We start from the raw sequence: 25,189 nt of genomic DNA, 5'->3' as shown, positions 1-25,189 counted from the left end.
TGACAGGAAGATAGTTGCAGTTGTTGGAGAATACTCATGTCAGTCCAAAGACAACACTGTTGGAGTTCCTCAGGGTCGCATCCTAGGTCCAAACATTTTCAACTGCTTCATATGTGAATTCTGCTCTATCATAACATCAGAGGTGGGCAAGTTCACCAATGATAGCACAATGTTCAGCACCATTCATGACTCTTCTGGCACGGAATCAGTCCCTATCCAAGTGCAGTTGCATGCGGAATCCAGACCTGAATAACACCCGGTTTTAGAGTGATAAGTGTCAAATAACATTCATACTGCAAAAGTACCAGTTAATAACCATCACTAATAAGAGAGAATCTATCATACCTAGATATTTAATGGCATTACCATTGCTGAATCCCAAATTACCAACAGTTTAGAGTTGCCATTGACCAGAAATTGAATTGGACTATTCATATATAAATATTGCAGTTCCAAGTACAGATGAGAGGATGGAGAATCTGTGGCAAGCAACCCACCCCCTGATTCCTCAGAGTCTTTCTGCCATCTAAATATATTGGACAAGATACCAACAGCAATGCTTTTATTAGATCCTCCAAATCAAGACGCATACAGAGTAATCCAATCGCATCTTTTCCCAAACCAAATCCAAGACACTAATCACGAAAAACTATATCAGTTAAACCGAATATGTTATTCTCTCATGCCAAATGCTAGACTCCAGAAACAACTGCTCTACCTGAAGCTGAATCATAGCAGAGAACTGCTAGGGGTTAGCAAAGGTGGTTTGGAAGTTTGGAAATCTTCAAAGCATCTAAAGAGATTTCAGGCATCCCCACCTTTAGATGGAAGTATTTGGCCTGTGAGCAAACAAAATGGAAAAGCTTCATTTGGAAAGGCATCAAACAGATCAAAAGACTTTGTTGCAAAGATGAAGAGGCAACATCAAGACATAAAAAGGGTGCACACAAACTGTCAAAAATTTCATCTATTTTAAGCTTCGATGCCTTCTTCCCCATCTGCAGCAGGGTCTGCAGATCATGCATTGAACCTTGCAGCTATTTCAGAACCCATCAAACTCATTTGAAAGCAAGTCATCCTGGAACCCAAGGGGCTATCTAAGGAGAGGGAAGTTGATTCATATATTGGACCTCAGCTTCTAATGTAGAAACTTCACCTGCTCTCACAAACATAACTAGTGGGATATGTCTGTACAGCAAGGCCCACAGCTAATAAACCTCAATGATCATTTTACAAACTGCATTGAGGTGATAGTCATGCCTGCAGATGCACCTCACTGCACTAACTGGAAACAATCATCAAACTAAAATGAAATGGAGAAGAGAGAAGGATACTATGGCTGGCAGCAAACTTCGGGGTTACATATTTCTGTTGAATTTTTTTGTGTGATTGTGGCAGAGCAAGGAATATTCAGGAAGGAATCCTGAAACAGGCTTTAGGCAATGAGCTTAAGACCTCCCTTGTGCCAGGGACCCCTGAATAATGTGTTGACTCTGTGTGGGTGTCTTCAAACTCAAGTGGAACATGGGACGCAGTTCATTTTCACCCCTGTTTGTCGACTGGAAAATCTGTACAAGTCCAATTTCTACTCCTGTCCCTCAGGACAGATAACATTATATACTTTCTGTACATCTTGACCCTATGAAGGGCATGTTAAGTGACAATGGAAAGAAACTTATATAGTAAAACTCAACATTGCTAGTCAAATATATTCTTGATTGGGATAGAATAAGAGTTATTTAGTGTGGTTTTCCACATAATAGGTAGATTGTTTAGACATGTTAGTACCAATTGAAGCATAATAATACAAGACGGAAAATATTGATTAAAAGTCAGATTTAGCAGTTAGAAGACACATTGTCAGCCCCTTGAGATTAGCACAGGACTGTTCAGCTAGGGCTATAATATTCTAATGTAATATCAGTGCACTGCTTTCCTGTCAGATAAGGGTACAACATAGAGGTCAATGGAGCATTGTAAAGAAAACACTTCAGCAATTTCAAGTGAGAAATGACATTTTTTTCCATAAAATAAAACAAAGAACTGCAGATGCTGGAAATCAGAAACAAGATCAGAAATTGCTGGAAAATCTTAGCAGGGCAGGCAGCATCTGTGCATTTCTCTGAGTTTTTCCAACAATTACTGATATTTTTTCCATGTTACCTCTACTAATGACAGTTTCTCAATTTGATTTATTATGTATCACTAATTATTACGAGACTGTTCTTATAAGATCACGAAAGGACCGAACCATTTACAGGTTTGGAATAGGTGAGATTTATTCATATAAAAACTGGTTATTGTTGTCTTCCTGTGCATACAGACACTGTAAGGAGCAATCAACAACATCAAGGAGTCAGTACTTAAGAATCACCATAAAAATGGGAATAAGATAAACTGAAGAAAAGTTACAGTGGCAATGCAACATAGCATTACTTCAACAATTCTTTGACCCCCTCATTCAGCCCTGCTGGGATTATGCTGGATTGAGGAATTAGTTGCAATAATGGATTCTCAACACGCCACTATCACTATTCCACTATTCCTGATGAAGAGCTCATGCTCGAAACGTCGACTCTCCTGCTCCTCAGATGCTTCCACGAAGGGTTGTGTTTTTCCAGTGTAAAAAAGTCCCAGCCCGTTCAGCCTCTCCATATGATTCAAACGCTCCATTCCTGGCAATATCCTGGTAAATCTCTTCTGAACCTTCTCCAGCGTAATAATATCCATCCTAAAACAGGGAAACCAGAACTGAACACAGTACTCCACAAGAATCCACATCCACCAAGTCAACTTGCACAATTAAAAAGCTGCAGCTGTTATGTCCAAGTTGAGATTGTCGAGCAACCCAATGGTGACAATTGAGCTGCAGGTCTGCCAAGCCTTGATCCTCTGTTGTATGAGACTGAACATGATGTACTAAGCAGGAGAAAAGGCTGAACAGTCTTCATCTTTGACTGTCAGACATATCCTAGACATCTTTTGGCGGGACAATGTCAATTCAGAGTGATTTGCATGTGCTAATCCCAGTGGTATACATTTATTGCTAAGTCACTGATGTGTGCAACAACTGAGCTGTTTTCTGTGCATGGATGACAGCCCTGTACCCAAAGGCCTTCTGTCCAGTGAACCGACAAATGTGTAATGACCTATAGGCCAACTGACTTCCTTCACAGCAAACATGAAGGCGCTGCTATGCCCGAGTTGTGTTCCTGAGTAACACCAGTGGATGTTTAACACAGAGAGAACCAACAGGGTGAAAGCCATCATCTTCTGACGTGGAAGGCTGCCAATGTCATCCTAATTTGTGACCTGAATATTAACTATTTTAAAAAGGAACCAAAATATGGTTGTTTATAATGATTATAAAACAATAAGACCATAAGACATAGGAGTGGAAGTAAGGCCATTCCGCCCATCGGGTCCACTCCGCTATGCAGCCAAGGCTAATGGCCATTTCAGCACCATTTACCCATACTCTCCCTGTATCCCTTAATTCCTTGCGAGATCAAGAATTTATCAATCTCTGCCTTGAAGACATTAAATGTCCTGGCCTCCACTGCACTCCATGGCATTGAATTCTACAGGCCCACCACTCTCTGACCAAAGGAGAAAGTGAGGACTGCAGATGCTGGAGATCAGAGCTGAAAATGTGTTGATGGAAAAGCGCAGCAGGTCAGGCAGCATCCAAGGAACAGGATTTGCTCTCCTAATCACAGATTCAACCTGCAAGTCAACCTTTACAGAATCCTGGACTAGCACTCCCAAATCCCTTTGTACTTTGGCTTTATGAATTTTTTCACCATTTAAAAAATAGTCCATACCTGTATTCTTATTTCCAAAGTGCAAGACCTCACATTTGCTCACATTGAATTTCATCAGCCACTTCTTGGACCACCGTCCAAAACTGTCTAAATCTTTCTGCAGCCTCCCCACCTCCTCACGACTATCTGCCTGTCCGGCTAACTTCGTATCATCTGCAAACTTCGCCAGAATGCCCCAGTCCCCTCATCCAGATCATTAATATATAAAGTGAAAAGCTGCGGCCCCAACACTGAATCCTGCGCGACACCACTTGTCACTAGCTGCCATTCCGAAAAAGAACCTTTTATCCAACTCTCTGCCTTATGTCAGACAGCCAATCCTCAATCCATGCCAGTAGCTCAGCTTGAACACCATGGGCCCTCACCTTACTTAGCATTATTAGCATGTTATTTTAAAAGCTGAATAGCTGTTCATTTGGAATAACTTCTTTGCAACATGGAGAGATCAGATTTGCAATCTAACTACCGTTATTTCTTTGATGAACATTTTCATGTTATCTTAATCTTCTCAGGGAATATGGAGTTTACAGTGGTTCCAATCAGACTTTAAAATTTGCATTGCACAATGTCTGCAAATGTCAGTATTTAATGAAAGTTGATTGATTGACTGATTGATTTATTGTTATCACACGTGCCGAGATACAGTGAAAAGTGTTGTTTTGTGTACAACACAGGCAGATTGTACCATACAAAGTGCATCAGGTAGCACAACAGAGTGCAGAGCACTGTGTTACAGCTGTGTTACTGTGTCAAATTTAATATACAAGCATTCCATTTGCAATGGGATACATCAGGTTGGCACTGTAGGGCTCTACTTCGGTGCTTCTGGTGCAGATCAACAATCATCAGAAGACGAGATAACAAACTGGAGCACACAGTGCCCGAGTTCTTACTGTCCTTCTATAGGGATTAGTGGAAAATCAGGCATTACGTGCCCACTGTTTTTCAGTAAATGCCTCACAGGAATACCATTCTGTGCCAAGAATTCCCAAAACCTCATCCCATGTGATTCATTTTACAATACCACAGTAGAATCAAAAAATAATATGCATACTCATAGCAACCTCTTTCTGCAAAAAGTACTGAACCAGCAAATGAAAAAGGTCAAGAAACAGACAAAGCTATTCTCCCAGAAAAGCAAAGTATATCTAGTGCAGAGATCCAAAGGAAAAGCAGTTAGTGCTAGAGACACTCAGTAAACTTGAGCAGAATCTGTGGCGGGAGATTAGAGCTTTGAATTTAGACAAAGTGTCATTTTCGTCAAGTATCATGGAGGATTTCTCTCCTTAAGCCATAACCTTTTTTCTTATACTGTTGGTCCAAAATCACGTCATTAATTGTGTATCACGCCACACATGTCTTCCAGTCTTATGGTCATTCCAATTATAGGTGCCAAGGTACATCATTAAAGTGGAGAGGTACAGTAAGTGGATTAGTGACATGCCAGATGGTGTGAAGAGGCTGGAGTGTGTCAAATGCCCACATCCACTGATATGAGGTGCACCTGCCCGCTGCTCCTGGACTGCATCCTTAGACAATATTGCAGATCATCCAAGTTAGAGACCTGGTGGAGCAGACAGTGAGCTGGAGTGGCTTACTGCTGACTTCCATGTGGGAAATTCTCAACATCTAGTTTCCATCTGATGTGTGGTGGAATAAGAGACTGCACAGTAATGAGGTAGTGATAATGAGGGTGATAGTGAGCGATAATCCCTGTTAATGAGCCTTTTGGTGCTCTTTGGTGAAAATTTCTTCTCAGTATGCAGAAATTAGCTGCAAAAACCAATTGTGTTTTATTGCGTGATACCAAAAAAAAAGCCTCACCCAAATTCTCATGTGATTCTCAAAAACTCTTGCAATAGCCCATTTCATTCAGGAGCTGGGAAGATTCTGCCCAGAGTTTAATAACTGATGCTCATCATCGCTTTAATGACTCTACTGACCTGTCTCTCCACTACTAACACTTACTCTTCATCAATACATTTTCTTTGTGACTATTAGCATTCCATTTACTTTTTACTCTAGGGCACTGTTCCTATCTGTTTCACTTGCTCCTCCACTGATATTTTACAACAGCTTAAAAACCATCATCTCTCCAGCCCACTCATTCTCACTTCATCTCCATTTCTGAATCCAGCTCCTACCAGGACTCATGCTTGACCACTGTCACTATTGCATGAACACTACAAACCCTGCATGGCACCTGCACTGCTTACTCACTTGCCTGGTATGCCCATCATCTGTTGACCACCAGCACAGGCACTAAGAGCTGTTCCACCACTTGAGCTACCTCAATTCGAACCTTTTTGATATCCCAGGAGAAGACAGTCCACAGATGGGGTCAAATGGGCCCAGATGGGTGGAAAGATGATAACATATAAGAAATGGAAAGTCATGTTGAGGTTGAACAGGACATTGGTGAGGCCTCTTCTAGAGTACTGTATTCAGTTCTGGTCACCCAGTTACAGGAAGGTAATTAATAAATTGCAGAAGAGATTTACTAGGATGCTGTTTACCAGATATGAAGGTTTGAATTATAAAGAAAGGCTGGATAGGCTGGGACATTTTCTACTAGGGCTCAGGAGGTTGAGAGGTGACCTTATAGAAATGTATAAAATCATGTTGGGGATAGATAGAGTTAATGGCATGTGTCTTTTCCTGAGATGGAAAATTTCAATAGTAGGGGCCACTTTTTTTTAAAAAGTGAGAGGAGAGAGATTTAAAAAAATACACGAGACGCAAATGTTTTGCATAAAAGGTGGTTTGTATGTGCAATGAACTTCCTGAGTACAACAATCTAAAAGACATTTGGATAAGTACATGAATGAGAAAGGTTTGGAGGGATATGGGCCAGGAGCAGGCAGGCGGGATGAGTTTCATTTGGGATTATGTTCGGCATGGACTGGTTGGACCAAAGGGTCTTGCTCCATGTTTTATGACTCTATGACTTGAATAACTATTGAGAAGACTACCTTGGCCTTCACAGGAGAAAACTGGGACTATTCCTATGAAGATGGCAAGAGATTCATGTCTCACTGAGTAAGTACCACTCTTCATTCTATTGCAACTCTTACATCAACCCCACTGTCAGTGTCATTTGTGACACATTGTTCTTCTTTTGCCTACATGTTCCACCAGCATATCCATCACTACAACCGGTGAAATAGCCAACTTCCCTAGAAAGAGGGGGGCACAGTCTAAGGATACTGGATAGACCAATTAACACTGAGATGAGGAGAATTTTTTTTATACAGAGAATGATAAGCCTTTGGAATTCTCCATCACAGGTGATGGAAGCCAAATCATTGAATGTTTTCAAGAAGGAATTAGACACATTTCTGAGGTATAAAGGGATTAAAAGGCATAGGGAGAAAGCAAGAGCAAAACACTGAATTGGATAATGAACCATGATCAGACCGGATGGAGGAACAGGGTCGAAGAGCTGAATAGTTCACTGCTGCTCCTATTTACTTTGTTTCTAAACCGCTGTCTTGATCTCCGAAGACAGGGGTCTGGAAGCTCTGCAGTATACATCAGCAATGCTTCCTCAAGTAGCTCAACCACTGATACCTTGGCAAAAATGACTGCAGATGCTGGAAACCAGATTCTGGATTAGTGGTGCTGGAAGAGCACAGCAGTTCAGGCAGCATCCGAGGAGCAGTAAAATCAATGTTTTGGGCAAAAGCCCTTCATCAGGAATACAGGCAGAGAGCCTGAAGGGTGGAGAGATAAGTGAGAGGAGGGTGGGGGTGGGGAGAAAATAGCATAGAGAACAATAGGTAAGTGGTAGAGGGGATGAAGGTGATAGGTCGCGGGGGGAGGGGGGAGTGGATAGGTGGAAAAGAAGATAGGCAGGTAGGAAAAGTCATGGGGACAGTGCTGAGCTGGAAGTTTGGAACTGGGGTGAGATGGGGGAAGGCGAAATGAGGAAACTGTTGAAGTCCACATTGATGCCCTGGGGTGGAAGTGTTCCGAGGCGGAAGATGAGGTGTTCTTCCTCCAGGCATCGGGTGGTGAGGGAGCGGCGGCGAAGGAGGACCTCCATGTCCACGGCAGAGTGGGAGGAGGAGTTGAAATGTTGGGTCACAGGGCGGTCTGGTTGATTGGTGTGGGTGTCCCGGAGATGTTCCCTACAGTGCTCTGCTAGGAGGTGCCCAATCTCCCCAAAGTAGAGGAGACCGCTTCGGGAGCAAAGGATACAATAAATGATATTGGTGGATGCGCAAGTAAACCCTTGATGGATGTGGAAGGCTCCTTTAAGGCCTTGGATGGAGGTGAGGGAGAAGGTGTGGGTGCAGGTTTTGCAATTCCTGCGGTGGCAGGGGAAGGTGCCAGGATGGGTTGTAGTGGGGTGTGGACCTGACTGATACCTTGGTCTGGCTTAGAAGGTTAGGGAGAACACATTGTTGAGCAGCTCACTGCAACGGGTCTACAGCTGACCATGGAAGAAATCGCCCAGGCCACTGACACTTGGGGGACTGCTGGAGACTGGGGCACCTTCTCAGCTTCGGGCAGGAGAAGACCCAGTCTGCCAGTCTTGGCAGTCAGGAACATTGTCCACATGCACTGGGAGGAACTGGAGCATCACACAGCGAAATGGGCTCATTAGGCTCTGGAAAGAACATCCCCAGCATGTCTGGGCTGTCCAGGTACAAATGTCCCCCGGGTCACTCAAACAAATCTCCAGTGTTAACAGGTTCCAACCTCGAGCATCACTGATATAGAAGCAGGGTCTATACTAACATGAAATGGGAGGGAAATTAAACTTTATTGAAGGCAGTTTGGTGGCATGAGTGGCAATATATTAGAGGTTATTTGTTATGTTTCTGGAATTTTCACTGATTTTACCTTACATCTACTGGGTTGAGTCTCTTTGTAGAAGCATATAGAAGGCACCAAAGAGTGTGCAGAGGAGGTTCACCAGGTTGATTCTGGGGCTGAGAGGGTTAGCTTATGAGGAGAGATTGAGTAAACTGGGACTATATTCATTGGAATTGAAAAGAATGAGGGGGGCCCTACAGAAACATATAAAATTATGAAGAGAATAGATAAGATAGAAACAGGGATGTTGTTTCCACTGGTCGGTGAAACTAGAACTAAGGGACACAGCCTCAAAATAAAGGGGAAGCAGATTTAGAATTGAGTTGAGGAGAATCTTCTTCAGCCAAAGAGTTGTGAATCTGTGGAATTCCTTGCCCTGTGATGCAGTTGAGGCTGCCTCCTTTAAAGTTTCTAAGGCAAAGCTAGATAGATTTTTTAACAGTAAAGGAATTAAGGGTTATGGTGAGTGGGTGGGTAAGCGGAGCTGAGTCCACAAAAAGATCAGCTGTGATCTTATTGAATGGTGAAGCAGGCTTGAGGGGCCAGATGGCTTATGTTCTTATGTAGAAGCAAGATGAACAAGGTGTGTAGACAGCAACAGCTCCTACTGGGAACATTACCCCTCATCCTACAACATCTCTGATTTATCCTTGGCCTCTGAGAGTGAGTTGGTCACCAATGTGGCTTGGGGGTACACAGCAAGCTGGGAGCCAATGCATTAAGCTGGCCAGGTACAAACTTCTGCTCTTAATTTCTACCTATCTACCGATGTCAGTCCCTTTGTTTGAGGATTGCTGACCAGCATTGCTAGCTGCCTGGTTATGTGACCCTGCTAACGGCACAAGTTGGCAAGGCATGCAGGTAAGAGCAAAGTGAGCAAGTTAAAACTAGCAAATGTGCAAACAGAGATGAAATCTGATTCAGTTTGCAAGCTACGTATTTGTCTGTGCATGCAGTGTCCCAGCAACAGCCTTTCAATGCTCATTGCTGGCGTGCTTTGAAATGCTAGTTTGTGCTTTCTAAGTGTAGCAGAGTGATCGTCGTGAATGGTCGGCAAATCTTTGATGCCAATATTGGTTAGTGAGGGGTATGAGTTACTGGCACATGTGAACCATGTCCTGAAATTCAGTTGATTTTGAGCAACACGGAGGTTAGTCTCAGCCAGTGGTCTACTGAAGTGGTCAAGTACCCGCTCTGATTTCCATGTCAAGATTTCTTGACATCTAGCTTTGTTGGCATGTTTGGTAAAATAAGAAGCTGAATGTTTAAGAGATGAGTTGTGGTGTTAATAAGGTGTTTAACAAGCTATAATCCCCCTTCATTGGCAGTTCACCACCGTCTAACGGGAAACACGCCACTCCCCTCACCAAAAACATGGACGATGCAACAAGATGCTCTCAATGTTGAAGTGAACCTCACTAGACTTCTCGTCAGTTACTGCCCAACCTTCATCATAGCCCACATTACTCAGACTCCAATAAGATTCTGCTTGCTAACTCTGTTTCTCTCTAGATGCTGCCAGACCTCCTGAGGTTCTCTAGCACATTTTTGTTGAAATCCTACCTCATTCATCCAAAATTGCTTGCAAATATGCTATATTTTGAACCTCTCATTGATTAGATTAGATTACTTACAGTGTGGAAACAGGCCCTTCGGCCCAACAAGTCCACACCAACCCACCGAAGCGTATACCACCCAGACCCATACTCCTACATTTACCCCTTCACCTAACACTATGGGCAATTTAGCATGGCCAACTCACCTAACCTGCACATTTTGGGATTGTGGGAGGAAACCAGAGCACCCGGAGGAAACCCACGCAGACATGGGAAGAATGTGAAAACTCCACACAGAGAGTTGCCTGAGGCGGGAATTGAATCCGGGTCTCTGGCGCTGTCAGGCAGCAGTGCTAACCACTGTGCCCATTGCATCAGCAGAACATGCAATTTTCTCATCAGTAATCCTTGTTTCCTTTTGCAACAGGTCTACCCATCCAGTGCTGAATCATGGTCAGTATTTTTTTTCCCAATTGATTCACAGCTAGACAAAATTGAATTACATCTGTCCAATCTTACCTTATTTAGATTTTTTTGCGATTCAAAAAGAGATTTTCATCTTATTAATCTAGTATGATTTTGAAGCACAAGTCCCAGAGGTGAAAAGAGATTCTTTAAACTGGCAGTAATACTGTAACATTACAGCATTTTTCAATTTTAGTTTTAAAAAAACAATCAGCAAATATCCAGGATAACGTAGAATCTTCATGATTTCCAGACTAAGATTTTGTGGAATAGCCTTAAGCAGTTTTCACATTTTAATCCTAAAATATATTAGTTTTATAATTCTATATTATGTCATGATCAAATTCGTCAAAAGGAAATTCAAATCCCTAACCAAATTAAAGAAACCAATGGTTACTCAGATTTTATTTGAACATTTCTTCACATACATCTTGTTTCTCATTTAGGAGATGGTGTTGATGTGGTGGAAGGATTCCCAGTCTGACTATTAGTCAATTGAACTGTACTGTATACCTTCCTTGCATAGCCAGCAAACCGTAACGTGACACATGAGTCTCTGGTCCTGAACAGGCGAATTACCACTGAATCACAAAATACCCCATGATAAATTAGTGAATTAGTCAAATTATCTGTCAACATTGTCTCACTGACATTGAGAGTAAATTGTTTCCCTGAGATCTTATATTTAATATTATTACAATAATGAAAGCACTCCATTTTCATAGAATCTCTACAGTGTGGAAGCAGCCCATTCAACCCATCAAGTTCACATCAACCCTCTGAAGAGCATCCCACCCAGACCTTGCCTCTATCCCTGCAACCCTGCATTCCCCATGGGTAACCCACCTAGCCTACACATCCCTGAACACTATGGGCAATTTAGCATGGGCAATGCACCTGACCTGCACATTTTTGGACTGTGGGAGGAGACTGGAACACCTGGAGGAAACCCATGCAGACACAGGGAGAATGTGCAAATTCCACACAGACAGTTACCCAATGGTGCCCATGGTGGTTCAGTGGTCAGCACTGCTGCCTGACAATGCCAGGGACCCAGGTTCAATTCCAGCCTCGGGTGACTGCCTGTATGGAGTTTGCACATTCTCCACAAGTCTCCATGGGTTTCCTCTGGGTGCTCCACTTTCCTCTCACAATCCAAAAATGTGCAGGTTAGGTGAATTAGACATGCTAAATTGCCATAGTGTTCAGGAATGTGTAGGCTAGGTGCATTAGTCAGGGGAAATGTAGAGTAATAGGGTTGGGAATTGGGTCTGTTAGGATACTCTTCGGCGGGTCAGTGTGGACTTGTTGGGTCGAATGGCCTGCTTCCACACTGTAGGGATTCTATGATTTTAGTGGAAATACGTACAAAATATATTATTTCTCTCTTTATTGGGAAGATAACTTTAACCAGACTTCTGTACCTACCAATGCACAGTGAGATGAACACTGTATGGTTTAAACTTGATTTTGTATTTCAAACCTCTGGCATATGCTTGTAGTCTATTTTTCTGAAGGGTTCTGGAAGTTCATTAGGTCAGTCTTTCTGGAACCATGACATAAAACAAGTATGTATCAGAGAGAAGATGGATGCAAAACCCCTGCAGAATTAATGGAAGTTGGTTTATGTTGTAGAGGAGGAAGAAAACACAAACCATCAGTTGTAGCAGAATTCAGAATGAGCAAATTCTTTTATAATTTGGTTCAAAAACTTTTGGTTTCAGTTCTAGGGAGGCCTGACTGGTCTCAGAAGCAAGTACAGTCTCTCCTGGAAAAGGAGATTGTTCAGAGCAGTTGAGGGATAAGTTACCTCACTGAAAGAGAATAGTTTATGAAACTTTCAGACTAGGAGAGTTTAGTTAGAACTCTGCAGATTGTTAAAACATCAAGAAAGTCAAAGCTCTCATTTGCATACGTATTCAATTAAAAAGCTTCATGACTCACAAGATTGAAACTGTGAAGGAACAGTTAAGTCAAAGATACATATTTAATAAGCAAGGAAAAAAAATCTAGATTTTGAATAACAGTGAAGTGATAGTGTTGAGGAATAGATGTCACTTTGTTTCACCATGTTCTTTGATATCTTTCAAACTGTTATATTTAGATAACTTGTTAATTATATTTTTATTTTGTGTAATGAATTTTGTTTTATTGACAAATGCAAGTCTGCAGCCTTGCTTTATTTTAGTGAAAGACCATTCTGTTACTTTTTTTAAAAATACAAAATATGATTTCATTCTTAACTAATGACATTTCATTATTTTGTAATAGCAAGAGCAGGGACAAATAGCAAAAGACAATTGTTGCGCTGTTAATAGGCTCAAAGTCAGACTATTTCACTGATATTGTCAGGCTTTTTGACTGAAAGTATAATCTCACCATAGTCTTCTAAGGATTCAGCATTCTGAAGCCTGGAAGCTATTTTTGCTTTCCAGAGCAATGTTAAATAAAAAGATAACGGAGTAGAAATTCATATTGTGCAGTGGAGCCAAACAGTTGTCAATGTATAGGACGCCTATTACATTTTTTACTTCATATTTGGTGGCCTGTTTTCTTTGAATGAAGTTGAAGCAAGTCTTTTGCCACAAATTCATTGTGTTCACTGCTTGAGCAGGATCAGCTTAAAGTATTCAAGTCAGAGGCCAAACTACTGACACTGCAGTGCATCAGGTAGGGGTAAAGTTAACCATATACTTATGATAGTCTTGTGGTTTGGTCACTGGTCAGGGAAAGGAAGTATGAATGAGTGAAGGGACTCAGACAACAAGACTGTGGGAGGAAATCAGGGCACCTGGTGTAAACCCACACAGACATAGTACAAGAAACTCAGGCTTTGCAATTGTATAAAAGGCCTGAGATTCTTACAGCTTGCTTGCACAAGAAAGAGGGCTGCAAGATAGATGAGCCAGCTGACCATGGCACTGTGGTATAGAAAGCCACTCAAAAGAGGGGAGCTAAAAGAATGTAGTGGCACTAAATGACAATGGAGTGTCCAGGAATCATTAGCGTAAAAATTTACTTGTGAAGCATTGCCCTGCCCTGACTAGATAACATGAAAGTAGCTATCAAGCATTTTAATTAAATGTTATACATTGTTTCAAGTGCTGCATTTTATGGATGCCCCAGTCTGCATACAAAGGTACTTAGCGGAAAGCAAGAGGTACATGATCAAGGCTAACCAACCAGCATACTAAGTACAATTGCTTTTCTTTAAGCACCCACTTTTACATTAAAAAAAATTCACTATCATTTGCAATTAAAAGTTACAAACTAACCAAAGTAAGTAGTCACAAAAAAAAACACAAACCACTGTTTTAACTCGAGTTAGTTCCACATTTGTCAATCTCTGTACATGCATTTCATACATAGCCTGGAAAATGTGCAGGTCCCTAAAAGGTACATGTGTGTTGCAATTGGCTGTTCCTCTAGTATCTGCTCATTCCAAGAATGATGTTCTTTTTTCCAGGAAGTGGTATTACTTTGGCTTCGGTAAGAAAGCAATTCACCTTCTAAAGGGCAATCAGGGACGCACAATAAATGGTAGCCCATGAGTGAATAAAGAAATGCTGTTATTGAAGATCCATTTCTATTGCAGGGGAATGCTGGACATCTGGAATTAATGGTTGCTCTGTGCTGTGCGTAGGTGGTACAATCACTCTTTATGATTATCTAACTGCAGTGAAGGAATGTTTTCTTTATTTGGATCGATATGTGTACGTTTGTGATGACATATCTGATTGTTCATTTTCACCTTGTGCAATCAAGTTGAAAATAGCTCTGAACAGGTCTCAGGTGCTTCATGAACTGACTTTTGTTGAGAACATTAAATATTTGCATTCTGATTGACACTGCAATGCTCAGCTGTGAATGACTTGCCATTTCTTTCAAAGAGAAATTTGGCTTTCTCTTATTTCATCTTTATTTTATCACTCATTCCTGTCACAACTTAGGGTTTCAGTGATTTGATCATCTTGAATGAGCAGTTTTGGTGTGGCCTGTTTTAGTCTTTGGACTACTTTCCACACTTTCATGAGAGATATATCTTCCATTAAGGACTGCTTGGTGCAAATCCCTAAAGGATTTGATCAGCTTCTTTTTTGATTTCTTTGATGATTTTCACAGTCACCTCAACTTTTCCAATTAACGGGGAATAGTGTGAAATTCAGGTGTGCTGTTGAATTTTTCAGTCCGAGAAGTGACACCCACGTTCCAAGAGTGAATTAAAAAATCCTTGCTGGAGTGTCTGAATTCTTCACGTGAATTGTAGGCCATGGTCACACATCACAATGTCTGGAATGTGATACCAGCTAAAGTGTGCTTTCCGATACCAAAAGAGAAAATGCTGGAAAATCTCAGCAGGTCTGACAGCATCTGTAAGGAGAGAAAAGAGCTGACGTTTCGAGTCTAACTGACCCTTTGTCAAAGCTAAAAAAGGGAGAAATAGAGAGGTATTTATTCTAGGCTGAGAGAAGGTGAGTCATGGCTCCAGCAGCAAAGGTAGCAATAAAGAGGTGATAATGACAGTGCATAGAGAGATTATAGGGAGATTAGGAGCTGTGAATGACCAAGGCTGAAGCCAGTGCTATGTGACAAAATATGTGGGGGATGGGGGGATGGGTGAAGCAGAGGCAAAATGGAAAACAGGGGAGAAGGGTAGCAAAGGGGGAAGAGGAGAGGAAAAAGGTGATGAGAGAGTGGGGAGCGAGAGAAAGAGAGACAATCAAGAAATAAGAGGTACAGAACATTGAAAAAAATAAATTAAATAATTGAAATAAAATTATCTGCGCTTTCAGATATCTTAAAATCTCACTGAGAGTCATTGATGCCATCTGGTCCAACTCCCAGTTATCAGACACGTAGTCAACAAGATAATTGGGTCCTATAAGCATGAAAAGATCTACTCCAAGCTATCAAGGATATTTTGTATCCTAAGGTTTTAACATGTTTGGAGTAGTATTCATGATTAACACTGCACTTCAATGGTTGACCTTTTTAATGTTGTTGTTCACGTTTGGCCAGTTCATCAATTCTTTTGCCCTTCTCAGTCCAGACTCAGCTTCGTGAGCTTTTCAGGGCACAGTGAGGACTGCAGATGCTGGAAACCAGAGTCTAGATTAGAGTGGTGCTGAAAAAGCATAGTAGGTCAGGCAGCATCCGGGGAGCAGGAAAATCAATGTTTTGGGCAAAAGCCCTTCATTAGGAATGGAGGCAGGGAGCCTCCTGGGTGGAGAGATAAATTGGGGGTGGGAGGTCAGGTGGGAGCTGGGGAGAAGGGAGCAAAGAGTACAATAGGTGAATGGGGATTGAGATGAAGCCGATAGGTCAGAGGGGAGGATGGAGCGGATAGGTGGAAAGGGAGATTGGCAGGTAGAACAGGTCATGAGGACAGTGCTGAGCTGGAAGGTTGGAACTGGGATAAGGTTGGGGGGTGAGGAAATGAGGAAACTGGTGAAGTCCACATTAATGACCTAGGTTTGAAGTGTTCCAAGGTGGAAGATGAGGCGTTCTTCCTCCAGGTGTGAAGTGGTGAGGGAGCGCAGTGGAGGAGGCCCAAGACCGGCATGCCCTTGGCAGAGTGGGAAGGGGAGTTGAAATGTCGGGCCACGGGGACTGCAGAGAGGGTAGGTGCCGGAGCATTGCTGCGAGTGTGTTTCCTGATCTGCTGTGCTTCTCCAGCACCACTCTAATCTAGACTCCTTGAGTTTTTCATGGATGGGCTCCATCATTTCTTCTAAAATGTCCGTAAGCTCAATGACTCAATTTGTTTCCTACAAGATACCAAGTTCAACAATTACTTCAACTCCATGGGCCAAACATTCTCTCATAGAAACGAATGTGTTCTGAATGCTTTTCAAGTCATTCTTCCATCATTACTACTCCCAGCATTTAGAAAGTTGTAATTTGTTGCATAGTGTATTTGATGCTTGTCTGTCAGATTCAATGTCTGCTTTGAGAGTACGATTTCTAGAACATGTCAAGTTGTTACTTGTCATTCATTCTGGATGATTTCACAGCATTCCCACCTTTCTTTACAGAGAGTGCTGCACCTGCCAACATGTTGGCAATATACATCTGTTTCCCTTGCTTCTGCATGTCATCCAGTTGATCTCCCTCCAAATGAAATAGCATTCTTTCAGCAGATGAAAGTGGTTTGAGCAGATGTTTTGAAGTTACCTGTGTTTGGACTCCTACTAATACCTACTCATTATGCCAGCATTAATATGTTTATAAAACAAAGAGACTGTCAAGGCAATCTTTCTCAATTTGAGCTCAGTATCATCCAGTTTGAGTGACTGGCCTTGATGCAAATCCAACTGCTTGTCCTTCCTGCATAAGAGTTGCTGTGCATCCTGTTTCACTGGCATCATATGATAAGGTGACTTTATCATTGAGGTTGTATTACCTTATCATTCGCATTGTCACCACCAGCTGCCAAGTGAAAACTGCTCTTTGTTTTGTGCCCCAATAGCACTGTACAGCCTTAGTAGAGAACTTGCAAAGAGGTTAACATTTTGATGGCAAATCTGGCAAGAACTCTGTTGGATTGTTCAGAAAGCTGACAAACAGGTGCACTGGCTTCAAATCTGCTATTTGAAACGTCATTGTTACAGTTGTCACCTTGCCAGGATCTGGTTGAAGTCCTTTAGCAGGCATGACAGCTAGCGTTCTTGACTCCAGACACATTCAATTGCATCTTTTCTTGTTCACTTCAGGTTCATCTGACCTCTCTCTCTCTCTCTCTCTCTCATGAGGTCCTGACTGTGTTTTAGAGGAGGTTTCTCTCATTGTGCCACCCTTTCCATAGACTAGCAGATCATCAGCCAAAGCTTCCACTCCAGGAAGATCATTGACTGTTTTGTGCTGCATTGATAGCTTCCAGAGCAGTGGAATTGCCAAATGGCATACAGACACAATGTTCTACTCTGAAAAAGCATCCAGAAAGTTAGCTGGAAAATTGCTATTTTGATCCAGCTTCACCTGCCAGTCCTGCCAGCCCACTTCCTCACATCAAGGCCCATAAAGACAGTTGTGTCAACAACTTGTTGTGACATTTTTTTCAATGGTTAGCATACACTAGTGAGGTCACTTTAAAGCTTTATTCAGATTTTTCAGATCTTTGCTTACTTTCAGTTTTTTGAGTTTTTCCCACTGCTGACATGTTGCTAATCCAGTTGAGAGGGCCAGCACTGGAAACAGGGCTCCACATGTAGTTTCACAAGTGCCTAATAATAACATCCTATTAGCTTTTCAATTTCCACGTTTAATTCATAGACTAGAACAAGTCAATCCTTCTGCATCTTGGCTTTGCAATTTCACCATTTAGAGAATATGCTTCTTTTCCATTTTTCTCAGCAAAATTATCAGTTGTACATTTTCCGCAATTATGCTCTATTTGTAAATCTTGCCCACTCTCTTAACCAAATGATTTCATATTCCTGATTAAGTTTCTTTTGTACTCTAATGTTTGCCTCCTTATTAACTCATTAGTCATTTTCTACTTTTTTAGCAATTTGCCAATTGTTTGGTGTGCAAACTTCTTTCCATAATGATTTACCTTTTCTTGAAGTTGACACTATCTTCAGCTTTCCTGTTAACAATGAATGGTGGGTTCATTCCTCTGAACTTCTTTTTCGCATTGGAAGATATTATTTCTCTTTCAATTCTGTGTTCTCTTTCAAATCTTGATGCTTTTATGAGCAGAACATAGAATATTACAGCGCAGGACAGGCCCTTCGGCCCTCGATGCTGCACCGACCTCTGAAGCCCATCTAACCTACGCTATTCCATTATCATCCATATGTCTATCCAATGACCATTTAAATGCCATTGAAGTTGGCGAGTCTACTCCTGTTGCAGGCAGGGCATTCCATGCACTTACTACTCTCTGAGTTAAAGAACTTCTTCTGACGTCTGTCCAATATCTATTATGCCTCAATTTAAAGCTATGCCCCCTAGTGCTAGCCATCACCATCTGAGGAAAAAGGCTCCCACTGTCCACCTTATATAACCCTCTGATTACCTTATATGCCTCAATTAAGTCGTCTCTCAACCTTCTTCCTTCTAACAAAAATTGCCTCAAGTCCCTCCAATCATCTTACATGTCTCTATTAAGTCACTTCTCAAACATCTTCTCTGCAATGAAAATAGCTTCAAGTCCCTTAGCTTTTCCTCATAATACTTTCCCTCCATACCAGGCAACACCTTGATCAAACTCCTCTGCACTCTTCCCAATGTTTCCACATCATTCCTATAATGCGGCAAACAGAACTGTACCCAATATTCCAAGTGCCACTGCACCAGAGTTTTGTACAGCTGAAACATGATCTCATGGCTCTGAAACTCAATCCCCCTACTTATAAAAACCAACACACCGTCTGCCTTCTTAATAATCCTATCAACATGGATGGCAACTTTCAGAGGTCTATGCATATGAACACCCAGATTTCTCTGCTCATCCACACTATCAAGAATCTTACTATTAGTCCAGTATTCCTGTTACTCCTTCCAAAGTGAATCACCTCACACCTTTACGCATTAAACTCCATTTGCCACCTCTCAGCCTAGCTCTGCAGCTTATCGATGTCCCTCTGTAACCTGTGGCATCCTTCAGCACCGTCCACAACTCCAAAGACTTTATTCACAAATTTACGAACCCATCCTTCTACGCTTTCACTAGGTCATTTATAAAAATGACAAACAATAGTGGCCGCAAAACAGATCCCTGCAGCACACCACTAGTAACTGAACTTCAGGATAAACATTTCCCATCAACCATCACCCTCTGTCTTCTTACAACTTGCCAGTTTCTGATCCAAACTGTGAAATCACCCTCAATCCCATGCTCCGTATTTTCTGCAATAGCCTACAATGGGGAACTTTATCAAATGCTTTACTGAAATCCATATACACCACATCAACTGCTTTACCCTCATCCACCTGTTTGGTTACCTTTTCAAAGGATTCAATAAGGTTTGTGAGGCATGGTCTACCCTTTACAAAACCACGTTGAGAATCCCTAATCAACTTATTTCTTTCTAGATGATTATAAATCTCATCTCTTACACCCTCTTCCAACACTTTACTACAACCAAAGGCTCACTGGTCTATTATTACCAGGGTTGTCTCTACTCCCTTCTTGAACAAGAGAACCAACACTTGTTATCCTCCAATCTTTTGGCACTATTCCTATAGACAATGATGACATAAAGATCAAAGCCAAAGGCTCTGCAATCTCCTCCCTAGCTTCCAAGAGAATTCCAGGATAAAGCCCATCCAGCCAGGGGACTTTTCTATTTTCACATTTTCTAGAATTGCTAACATCGCTTTCTTGTGAACCTCAATCCCATCCTGTCTAATATCCTGTATCTCAGTATTCTCCTTGACAACATTGTCTTTTTCCAGTGTGAATACTGATGAAAAATATTTATATATGTCTACATACTGTGTCAGGAAACCTTCCTGCACATATTGCACAAAAACTGACCCATCTAAAGTCCTCGAACTATAGTGTTTCCACTCAATATTTGGAAAGTTAAAGACCCCATAACAACTACCCTGTCATTCTCATCCTATCCAGAATTATCTTTGCAATCCTTTCCTCTGCATCTACTGAGGTTAGAAAGAGGAAAGAAGAGGTCACCTTGTTGGGAGTTTTCTATAGGCCTCTAAATAGTTCCAGGAATCGTTTCACCCTGTCCACTCTGTTTAGTTTTCTGAACAATTTGAAAACTTTAACCACATTTCCTCTCAGTCTTCTCCTCTCTGAGGAAAATAGTCCCAATTTCTCCAACTTCATAAAAGAAGTTTCTCCTCAACCTCTTTTGTGCTCTCTCCAATGTGTTCAATACTTCCTAAAGTGTGATGTCCAGAACTATAGACAACATTCTGTAACTGATGTCTAACTCGTGTCTTATATAGGTTCAACATAGTCTTCATGCTCTATATATTCGATGCCACTGTGAATAAAGTTAGTATTGCGTGATTTATTAAAAAGACTCTCCACTTGTCCTGCCTTCCTTAATGACTCCTGTCTCTCAATAGTATGGAAATCCTTGGCCTTTCTCCCATAAATAGCCTCTATCTAATGGAGCTAAGGGACAATGCCTACACAATTTCAAGGTGCAGGGGGATCTCAGTGTTTTAGTGAATGAGTCACAATAGCATATTATACAATACAGCATGTAATCAAATAGGCTACTGGGGATTTCCTTTATTATGATAAATCATTTTCATCATTGAAAGAAGATGGGATATAGAGTTATGATTTTAAGCGTATATGCAAGTGGTGTAAATGTATTCATTGAACAGGAGATATAAAGCAGCCCATGACCCGAAATCTGTTAATGTTGGTGGTGGTTGTTGTGTGTGATAAATCCCTAGAGCAGTACTCTATCTTGAACATTGTGTATATAGAGAGTATCCAACTTATGAATGCTCATACTTACGAACACAATCCTATACAGAGGTGTAATTTAAAAGACACATAATATGAATATTTCCTGTACTTACAAATGGCTACTTTACATTGTTCTACATTATATTCCGACTTGCATACAAAACTGCTTGTAAACTGACTCTAGAATGGAACCCGTTCACAATCCAAGGACTGCCTGTATGCTCTGGTCCTCAGTTACATTGAACGTTAGACTCAGTCAGCTGGACGGTTGGTTTGTTCAACAGTCTGATGCTGAAAGAGTTCAATTCCTGTACCAGCTCAGATTACCCAAAAGGACTCTCCTTCTCAACCTCTCCCTTTGCCTGAGGTATGGTGACCCTCAGGTTAGATCACCACCAGCCATCTCTCAAAAATGAGAGAGCTGCCCTATGGTGACTTGACTTGTAGCTTACTAATATCCACTGAGTTAGAAAAGCACAAAACAAGTATCACAGCACACTGTGGCATGGTAAGCATGGTTATCTTATTTCGTTGTTATGAAATATAACCTACAAAAGCACTGAAATATTTTCTTCTGCCTTTTAATCTGTACATACCGTGCTACATCAAAGCAGACGGTGGGACATATTGAACACTCAGCCTCTGAATTCGTGAATGTTATGGAACTGATGGCATTCTGGTTTAAAAATGAACATTGTTGCAATTAGGAGAGGGAACACTTGGTGTATTTCCATGACTTCCTTCCAGCTGCTCTTTTAACAGAGGCATTAACCTACTTTAAAAGGCTTTTTGCTTCAAGTCAATCAGAGCAAGACTTGGTAAGTGCTCACTTGCCAATAGCAGTGACAGTCATTTCCAGCAAAGCAAGTGCAAGTCTGCAAGTGCGTAATGGGAGTTAACCCAAAACAACTTGCATAAAGCCATTCTCTCTGCACCTTAGGGAAAAAACACAAATAAGCTTCTGCATTTGGTGACTATATATATATCTATATATATAAAAATACTGCTACTCACCACATCTATCTCTGTGCACCCAAAGCGAATCAGGGCAATGCAATGAAAATGCTGGTCGTTACAAAATCTGACAATTACACTGCATAAAAATGGCACCAGTATAAAGCTCACAAATTGTGCCTCAAGTGATGGAAAACTAGGAGCCAGTCATCGTTTTTCTTAATAACACTTCAATGACTGTTATTTGACACTGCAATGATCTGACAGCATTGCACAAAACCAGTAGTGATTGACAGCTCGCTACATTATCACCTCATAACTTAGTGCGATCATGTTCCAATTAATTTTTAAAAGCTACATATTAAAAACTCAGAAATGACTTTGAATTGCAATGTGATCTTCGCTTCCAAGATCACATCACAGCATTTGAACCCAGTGACAGGAATAAATGAAACGCAACTTTAAATACTGCAAACACGTTCTCTCGAAGATTTTATAACACTTGAGCAAACAGGGATAAAGAAAATTCAAGAGTCATTGCTGCTGCACAGCACTGATCACTAATGCAAACCTTAAATCTAACAACGTAAAGTGTATCGGTGAAGGACTAAGACTTTACAGTATCCATACAGTTAGCTGAATTATTCCAAATATGAGTTGCAGCAGTTGAATATGCTGCAACAACTCCTTAGAACATAGAACATAGAGCAGTACAGCACAGAACAGGCCCTTCAGCCCATGATGTTGTGCCGACCACTGATCCTCATGTATGCACCCTCAAATTTCTGTGACCACATGCAGATCCACCAGTCTCTTAAATGTCCCCAATGACCATGCCTCCACAACTGCTGCTGGCAACACATTCCATGCTCTCACAACTCTCTGTGTAAAGAACCCACCTCTGACATCCCCTCTATATTTTCCTTCAACCAGCTTAAAACTATGACCCCTCGTGTTAGTCATTTCTGCCCTGGGAAATAGTTTCTGGCTATCAACTCTATCTATGCCTCTCATTATCTTGTATACCTCAATTAGGCCCTCTCTTCTCCTCCTTTTCTCCAATGAAAAAAGTCCGAGCTCAGTCTGTAAAATCTACATTTTTATATAAACAACCCTTAAGACAATCTTCAATTACTTTAGAACAGATGCTTGCGCTTCCTGTTTGATGGGCAGGATGATTGACATAACTAATAATGGATGCACACAAGGAGACGTTGCAAAAAGTGCTGTAGCTGCCATGGATGGAGAAAATAAAGAAGCACTTAGTCTCCAGATTATTAAACTAGAAGATTTTGCAATAATTCCCTTTCAAATTAAACCAAGTCTTGTTGTTATTTGTCATTCTACAACAGAGAGCAAGAATTATATTGCTTATTACAAGTAACAAACTAAATATGAAGTGTCAGCAGTTCATGAATTGCAAATTTTGTTTCGAGTTTTGTGCTAAAATCAGAGACTCTTATAGTCAACATGAATTTACAAAAAGTAATTTATTTTTCAAATTTATTAGTGGTTATTGAGGTGTTTAAGGACAACCAAATGTGTATTCAGATTTTCAAAATAAGTGTTTGTTAAGATGCCAAGCAAAAGGACAACACAAAATTAGAGTTCTTGAGGTTGGGGACCATACGTTGACTTAGAGTGAGGATCAGTAAATTGTCAGGCAACCGAAAGCAGATGCAAGTTTTACATTTTTGCAATGGCAGGCTGTAATTACTGAGATACCACAAACAATCACTATTGAAGACTGGGATGTAATGATTGAGTCTCATGTCTCCAAGTGTAATTATGATATAAAGACAATAAAAAATAAGCTCCGAGAAAGCAAAAAGAGATATGGAGAAGTTAAGCATGTAGAGAATTGGAATATAATGTAACAAGGTCTGAAGATATCCAATTTGGAAGGAAAACTAAAAAAAAACTTCTTTAAACAGTATGAAGTTGGAGAATAGAACATAGAGCATACAACAGTACGGCACAGTACAGGGCCTTCGGCCCATTCTAAGATCAGACTAACCTACACATCCTTCATTGTACTATCTTCCATGTGCCTATCCAAGAGTGGCTTAAACATCCCTAATATCTCTGACTCCGCTATGACTGTTGGCAGTGCATTCCACACACCCTCCACTCTCTGTGGAAAGAACAGATCTCTGACATCTCCCCTAAACCTTCCTCCAATCACCTTAAAAAATATGCCTCCTTGTGATAGGCATTTCTGCCATGGGAAAAAGTCTTTGGCTATCCACGCACTCTGTGCCTCTCAACATCTTGTACACCTCAATCAAGTCATCTCTCATCCTTCTTCGCTCTATTGAGAAAAGCTCTAGCTCCCTCAACCTTTCTTCATAAGACATACCCTCCAGTCCAGGCAGCATCCTGGTAAATCTCCTCTGCACCCTTTCTAAAGCTTCCACATCCTTCCTACAGTGAAATGACCAGAACTGAACACAATATTCCAAGTGTAGATTAACCAGGGTTCTACAGTCTAACCAGTGGTCCCCCGCTAATGAAAGCCAACACACTACACACCTTCTTAACAACCCTATCAAATTGGGTGCCAACTTTGAGGGATCTGTGGACATGGACTCAAACACTGCCAAGAATCCTGTCTTTCACCCTGTATTCTGCATTCAAATTTGATCTTCCAAAGTGAACAACTTCACACTTTTCCAGGGTGAACTCCATCTGCCAGCTCTGCATCCTGTTAATGTCCCAATACAACCTACAACAGCCCTCCACACTACCCACCATTCCACCAACCTTTGTGTCATCGGCAAACTTACGAACCCACCCTTTCACTTCATCCAAGTCATTTCTAAAAATCAAAAAGAGCAGAAGTCCCAGAGCAGATCCCTGCAGAACACCACGAGTCACCAAGCTTCAGGCTCAATACCTTCCATCTACTACCACTCTCTGTCTTCTATGGGCCAGCCAATTTTGTATCCAGACAGCCAAATTTCACTGTAACCCATGCCTCCTTACTTTCTGAATGAGTCTGCCATGGAGAACCTTATCACCCTTATCACCTTATTGTCCTATTATAGGAAAGATGTGGATGCTTTGGAGAGGGTTCAGAGGAGGTTTACCAGGATGCTGCCTGGACTGGAGGGCTTATCTTACCAAGAGAGGTTGACTGAGCTCTGACTTTTTTAATTGGAGAAAAGGAAGAG

The sequence above is a fragment of the Hemiscyllium ocellatum genome, chromosome 8 (assembly GCF_020745735.1).
Source record: "Hemiscyllium ocellatum isolate sHemOce1 chromosome 8, sHemOce1.pat.X.cur, whole genome shotgun sequence".
Taxonomy (NCBI): Eukaryota; Metazoa; Chordata; class Chondrichthyes; order Orectolobiformes; family Hemiscylliidae; genus Hemiscyllium; species Hemiscyllium ocellatum.
The sequence above is the reverse complement of the archived record's forward strand: the minus strand, read 5'-3'. Positions refer to the sequence as shown.